Raw genomic sequence first — 7,758 nt, forward strand, 5'->3', positions numbered from 1 at the left:
TTTCTTTCTTTACCCACTCCTCACGTTTGGTTTTTTTAGGGAAAAACACCATAACTAAACTCGCCACAAGGCATCCCTATTGCACCAGATCCAAATCTAGAACGATGGGTGATCAAGAGGAGACACAGGAACAAATGAAAGCCGACATGTTGGCTCTGAAAGAACAGATGGCTTCCATGATGGAGGCCATGTTAGGAATGAGGCAGCTCATGGAGAAAAATGTGGCCACCGCTACCGCTGTCAGTTCGACTGCCGAAGCAGACCCAACTCTCTTGGCTACCGCGCGCCATCCTCCCTCAAACATAGTAGGACGGGGAAGGAACACGCTGGGGCATGACGGCAACCCTCATCTGGGATACAATCGAGCGGCTTACCCTTATGGATTGTCGCCCAACTACTCACCTCCCGTCCTGCAAGACGATGCGGGCTATATTGCTTCTCCCGTCCTTGAAAGAGAGCCTCCTCAACAGCCTGACGAGGTCCACGAAGACCCTCAAGACTATGCTCGAAGGGAGGTCGAGTTCTATCCCCCGATCCCCGAAGGGTCGGCACCCAGCACGTTGCCTCAACCCAACATCACAACACAACCAATAGTTTTGTCCATGGAAGGACCGCCCCCGGCAACTAAAGAAAGGAGGAAGCTCGATCTCCTCGAGGAGAGACTGAGGGCCGTGGAAGGATTTGGTGACTATCCGTTCGCAGACATGACGGATCTCTGCTTAGTACCCGATGTTGTTATCCCTCCGAAGTTCAAAGTACCGGACTTCGAAAAGTATAAAGGGACAACTTGTCCCAAGAACCATCTCAAGATGTACTGTCGCAAGATGGGCGCACACTCTAAGGATGAGAAGCTATTAATACACTTTTTTCAAGATAGCTTGGCCGGAGTCGCAGTAGTTTGGTACACTAATTTGGAAGCTTCCCGTATCCGTACTTGGAAGGATCTGATTACTGCCTTCCTAAGGCAATATCAGTATAATTCCGATATGGCTCCCGATCGCACTCAGCTGTAGAATATGTTTAAGAAAGAGGGCGAAACCTTTAAAGAATACGCACAGCGGTGGATAGACCTGGCAGCACAAGTGGCTCCTCCCATGGTCGAAAGAGAGATGATCACTATGATGGTAGACACTTTGCCAGTGTTCTACTATGAGAAGCTAGTAGGTTACATGCCGTCCAGCTTCGCGGACCTAGTGTTCGCCGGGGAAAGAATCGAGGTAGGATTGAAAAGATGAAAGTTCGATTACGTTTCCTCCACGAGTGTGAATGCCAAAAGAATTGGGACAATGGGGGCAAAAAGGAAGGAAGAAGATGCCCATGCTGTCTCTTCAACGCCCGCGTGGGTCAAACCACCGCAGCCACCTCATGGTACCCATCAATACGCGCAACATCACCCGAGCTTCTCGGCTCACACCAGGAACGCCTGTAGTTCAGCACCTGTGCAGCCTAAGGCACCCACCCAGAGGGAAGCTCCCCAAGTTCCAACTCCGAACACAACTCGCCCGGCCGGCAATTCCAACGCAATAAGGAACTTCCCTCCGAGGCCATTTCAAGAATTCACCCACTCCCAATGACGTATGAAGACCTCTTGCCGTCCCTCATCGCCAACCAATTGGCCGTGGTAACTCCCGGAAAAGTCTTCCAACCCCCTTTCCCAAAGTGGTATGACCCTAACGCAACTTGCAAGTACCATGGGGGTGCCCCGGGGCATTCCATTGAAAAATGCTTGGCCTTTAAACACAAGATCCAACATTTGATAGATGCTAGATGGCTGACTTTCCAAGAGGATCGGCCCAATGTGAAAACCAACCCGCTCGCCAATCATGGAGGGGGAGCGGTTAATGTCGTTGAGTCCGATAGGCCGCGCAGGTCTAAACCTTTAAGGGATGTGGCAACCCCTAGGAGGTTTATCTTTGAGGCCCTACAAAAGGGAGGTGTGATTCCCCATAGTGGGCGTAAGGAGGATTTCTGTTTGCTGCATTCCGGCGAGCTGCATGACATGGAAACGTGTTTGGGAGTAGAGGAATTGTTACAGCGGATGATAGATCAAGGTCGACTGGAAGTTGGCAGTGAAGGAAGAGAGGAGCAGCACATATGCATGCAGTCCACGGATGGGAGCACTGTTGTGAAGCCCAAACCCTTGGTGATATACTTCACCAAGGGCACAGCTTCGCAAAAGCCCGGACACCCCTTGGCAGCTAAACCTGTCCCTTTCCCGTACCAAAATAGCCACGTAGTCCCATGGAGGTATACACCTCCGAGGGGGAAGGAAGAAAAAGCCACCAACGTCAGCTCGTTGTCGGCTAAGGTAACAAATATCACGGGACCGAGTGGTGTGACCCGTAGCGGTCGTGTGTTTGCACCCCTAGACCTACCAGTCCAACCCGCGAACGTCAAGGGGAAAGCAAAAGTGGTGGAGGAACAAGATGACGAAGAACCCCTCGCTTCGAATAAAGATATTCCGGCGAAAGGTCTTCCAGAGAAAAAGGATGGTAAAAAGGTGTCACTAGCGGAAGCCAGCGAGTTCCTCCGTATAATTCAGCAGAGCGAATTCAAGATTATCGAACAGCTCAACAAAACCCCGGCCAGGGTCTCACTGTTGGAGTTACTCATGAGCTCCGAGCCTCATCGGGCTCTGCTAGTGAAAGTTCTGAACGAGGCCCACGTGGCCCAAGACATCTCGGTAGAAGGTTTCGGAGGGCTGGTCAATAATATCACTGCCAACAAATATCTCGCCTTCGCCGAAGAAGAAATCCCCGCCGAGGGGAGAGGGCATAATAAAGCGTTGCACGTATCAGTCAAGTGTATGGACCATATCGTAGCCAAGGTGCTCATCGATAATGGTTCCAGTTTAAACGTGATGCCTAAGAGCACTTTGGAGAAATTACCATTCAATGCTTCCCACCTAAAGCCGAGTTCAATGGTGGTTCGTGCCTTCGACGGCACCCGCCGAGAGGTTAGAGGAGAGATCGACCTCCCAGTACAGATAGGCCCTCACACCTGTCAAGTTACCTTCCAAATAATGGGTATTAACCCCCCCTACAGCTGTCTGTTGGGGCGTCCGTGGATCCACTCAGTGGGAGTTGTTCCCTCTACACTCCACCAAAAGTTGAAATTCGTAGTGGAAGGGCATGTGGTCATCGTATCAGGCGAGGAAGACATCTTGGTGAGCTGCCCATCCTCTATGCCTTATGTGGAGGCCGCAGAGGAGTCATTAGAAACCGCTTTTCAGTCTTTCGAGGTGGTAAGCATTTCCTCCATGGATTCCTTCTCTGGGCAAGCTTGCCTGTCCGGTGCAGCAGTAATGATGGCTCGAGTTATGTTGGGGAGCGGTTACGAACCCGGAATGGGTTTAGGCAAAGACAACGACGGCATAACTAGCCTGATAAATGCCAAAGGAAATCGTGGGAAGCATGGGTTACGCTATAAGCCCACTCAGGCGGATATAAAGAGGAGCGTTGCCGGAAGGAAGAGCGGAAGTCAAGGCTCGCGGTTGAGACAAGAAGGTGAAGGAAACCCACCCTGCCACATAAGTAAGAGCTTTATAAGCGCGGGCCTGGGGGACGAAGGTCAAGTCGTCGCTATATACGAAGATGACGTTCCGAATACGCTGGATTTGGTACGACCATGCCCTCCTGATTTCCAACTGGGAAATTGGCGAGTGGAGGAACGCCCCGACATTTACGCGACGAGCATAATGTAAACCTTTACGGTTTTAAAAGCTCTATAGTTGGGCCTAGGCTTTAGAGTTTTTCTTTTGTTAAAGCTTTGTGTCTTTTGTTCTTGAATTTATAATACAAGGATCTTTCTTCATCTGTTCCTACGTCTCTACCCATTCTCATCCATTTGCATGTTTACTTCTTTATGTTTAAAGCGGCAGATCTGATGACGTGTCCCTTGAAGGTACTAATACCTGGGACCCACCTATCAACTTCGAGCAGGGAACGAATCAAACGGAAGATGAAGAGAACGAGGATGTGGGACTTCCCCCGGAGTTAGAAAGGATAGTCGCCCATGAGGGCCAAGAAATGGGGCCTCATCAGGAAGAAACAGAGCTAGTAAACTTGGGAACTGGCAGTGGAAAAAGGGAAGTAAAGATAGGCACGGGTATTACCGCACCTATCCGTGAAGAATTAATAACCCTGCTAAGAGACTACCAAGACATCTTTGCTTGGTCGTACCAAGATATGCCCGGTTTGAGCTCTAACATTGTACAGCACCGATTACCTCTAAATCTCGAGTGTTCCCCGGTAAAGCAGAAACTTAGAAGGATGAAGCCCGAAACATCCTTGAAGATAAAAGAAGAAGTGAAGAAGTAATTTGACGCTGGTTTTCTGGCCGTCGCTCGGTACCCAGAATGGGTTGCCAACATTGTACCGGTCCCTAAGAAGGATGGGAAAGTACGAATGTGTGTGGATTATCGGGACCTGAATCGGGCCAGTCTCAAGGACAACTTTCCTTTACCACACATCGATATCCTCGTAGATAATACGACCAATTTCGCTTTATTTTCCTTCATGGATGGTTTCTCCGGTTACAATCAGATAAAGATGGCGCCAGAAGATATGGAAAAGACTACCTTCGTCACCCTGTGGGGAACATTCTGTTACAAGGTGATGTCCTTTGGACTCAAGAATGTCGGGGCAACTTATCAACGGGCCATGGTAGCTTTGTTCCATGATATGATGCACCAAGAGATCGAGGTCTACGTGGACGACATAATTGCTAAATCTAAATCCGAGGAAGAACACCTTGTCAACCTGCGGAAGTTGTTCGAAAGGCTTAAGAAATATCGATTAAGGTTGAACCCCGCCAAGTGTACCTTTGGGGTCAAATAAGGGAAATTGCTTGGTTTCATTGTAAGCCAGAAAGGGATAGAGGTAGACCCCAAAAAGGTGAAGGCTATCCTTGAGATGCCGGAACCCCGTACAGAGAGGCAAGTCCGAGGTTTCCTGGGACGCTTGAATTATATTGCCAGATTCATATCGCAGCTCACCGCCATTTGTGAGCCGTTGTTCAAACTCTTACGCAAAAACCAAACTGACCGCTGGAATGAGGGTTGCCAAGAGGCTTTCGGAAGGATCAAGAAATGCCTCATGAATCCCCCTGTGCTTATGCCACCAGTACCTGGAAGGCCTCTCATCTTGTACATGACAATCTTGGACGAGTCAATGGGGTGTATGCTGGGGCAACATGACGAATCCGGAAAGAAAGAACGCGCTGTCTACTACCTGAGTAAGAAGTTCACGGCCTGTGAAATGAATTACTCTTTGCTCAAAAGAACGTGTTGTGCTTTAGTATGGGCATCCCATCGCCTAAGGCAGTACATGCTGAGCCATACTACCTAGTTGATATCCAAGATGGACCCGGTCAAGTACATCTTTGAAAAGCCAGCTCTCACAGGACGAATCGCCCGGTGGCAAGTCCTGCTATCCGAGTTTGATATAGTTTACGTCACCCAAAAGGCGATAAAAGGAAGCGCCTTGGCAGATTATTTGGCTCAGCAGCCTCTTAACGACTATCAGCCCATGCATCCCGAATTCCCGGATGAGGACATCATGGCCTTGTTTGAGGAAAAATTGGACGAAGATCGGGACAAATGGACTGTATGGTTTGACGGAGCGTCAAATGTTCTAGGCCATGGCGTTGGAGCAGTATTGGTCTCTCCGGACAATCAATGCGTACCTTTCACAGCTAGGTTAGGATTCGACTGCCCCAACAACATGGCCGAATATGAAGCATGTGCCTTGGCCGTCCAGGCAGCGATTGACTCCAATGTCAAACTACTCAAGGTGTACGGCGACTCAGCGTTGGTAATCCATCAGCTGAGAGGGGAGTCGGAAACTAGAGATCCCAAGCTGATACCCTACAAAGCCTATATAAAGGAATTGGATAAGACCTTTGATGAGATCTCCTTCCATCATGTTCCCTGCGAGGAAAATCAAATGGCGGATACGCTTGCTACTTTGGCGTCTATGTTCCAGCTAACGCCGCACGGGGATCTACCATACATTGAATTTTGGTGTCGTGGCAAACCCGCGCATTGTTGCCAAGTAGAAAAGGAACGGGACGGTAAGCCTTGGTATTTCGACATCAAGCGATATGTCGTAAGCAAAGAATACCCGCCAGAGATTGCCGACAATGATAAAAGGACATTGAGAAGATTGGCGGCCGGTTTCTTCATGAGCGGAAGCATACTATATAAGAGAAACCACGACATGACACTCCTGCGGTGCGTGGATGCCAAAGAGGCGAACCACATGATCGAGGAAGTCCATGAGGGCTCGTTTGGAACGCACGCCAACGGGCATGCTATGGCCAGAAAGATCCTAAGGGCAGGTTATTACTGGCTTACCATGGAAAGTGATTGTTGTGTCCACGTAAGGAAATGCCACAAATGTCAAGCATTCGCGGACAATGTCAATGCCCCATTGCATCCTCTGAATGTCATGTCCGCCGCTTGGCCTTTCTCCATGTGGGGAATAGATGTCATCGGGGCCATTGAGCCCAAGGCCTCGAATGGTCATCGCTTCATCCTCGTGGCGATAGATTATTTCACCAAGTGGGTCGAGGCGGCCTCCTACGCCAATGTCACGAGGGGTGTAGTGGTCAGGTTCATTAAGAGAGAGATCATCTGCCGATATGGTTTGCCAAGGAAGATTATCACGGACAACGGCACCAACCTGAATAACAAGATGATGGGGAAATGTGCGAGGAGTTTAAAATCCAGCATCACAATTCCACGCCCTACCGACCAAAGATGAATGGAGCCGTGGAAGCGGCCAATAAAAATATCAAAAAGATTATCCAAAAGATGACCGTGTGGTACAAAGATTGGCACGAGATGCTCCCATTCGCGTTACACGGTTACCGAACTTCAGTACGAACGTCAACTGGGGCAACGCCGTTCTCATTGGTATATGGAATGGAGGCTGTGCTACCATTTGAGGTAGAAGTCCCGTCATTAAGGATCTTGGCGGAATCCGGATTAAAGGAATCAGAGTGGGCTCAAACGCGCTATGACCAGCTCAACCTCATTGAAGGTAAGCGCTTAACGGCCATGAGCCATGGGCGCTTGTACCAGCAAAGAATGAAGAATGCATTCGACAAGAAGGTACGCTTGCGCAAGTTCCATGAGGGAGACCTTGTGTTAAAGAAAATGTCCCATACTGTCAAGGACAATCGAGGCCAATGTCACGAGGGGTGTAGTGGTCAGGTTCATTAAGAGAGAGATCATCTGCCGATATGGTTTGCCAAGGAAGATTATCACGGACAACGACACCAACCTGAATAACAAGATGATGGGGGAAATGTGCGAGGAGTTTAAAATGGGCCCCAAACTACGAAGGGCCTTTTGTTGTGAAGAGGGCTTTTTCCGGAGGAGCCCTGGTGCTTACCAACATGGATGGCGAAGAGCTACCTTCACCCGTGAAATCTGATGTCGTCAAGCGATATTATGCTTAGAATCTGGGGCAATTAAGGATGTTGCTGCATGTTCTTTATCTTTATGTGTTTTCTGGGTTTCCCCCAGGGATTCCCCGTCTACTGTATCTCTCGTTACAATCTTTCAAAGAAGTGAATCTGGGTTCGAGGCTTTAGTCCTCACGTTGGTTTTAAACCTTGCGTTAATTTGTGATCACCTGAGCCCTTCTGCTCAGTTCATGGGATGCCCCAAGTGCTTAATTAAAATTGAACCTAAACCAACTTTCACTAAAATTTGCTGCGTTTGAAAACATTCATGCATATGCATACGCATGC

This window comes from Glycine soja, chromosome 18 (genome assembly GCF_004193775.1).
Source record: "Glycine soja cultivar W05 chromosome 18, ASM419377v2, whole genome shotgun sequence".
In the NCBI taxonomy this organism is placed as follows: Eukaryota; Viridiplantae; Streptophyta; class Magnoliopsida; order Fabales; family Fabaceae; genus Glycine; species Glycine soja.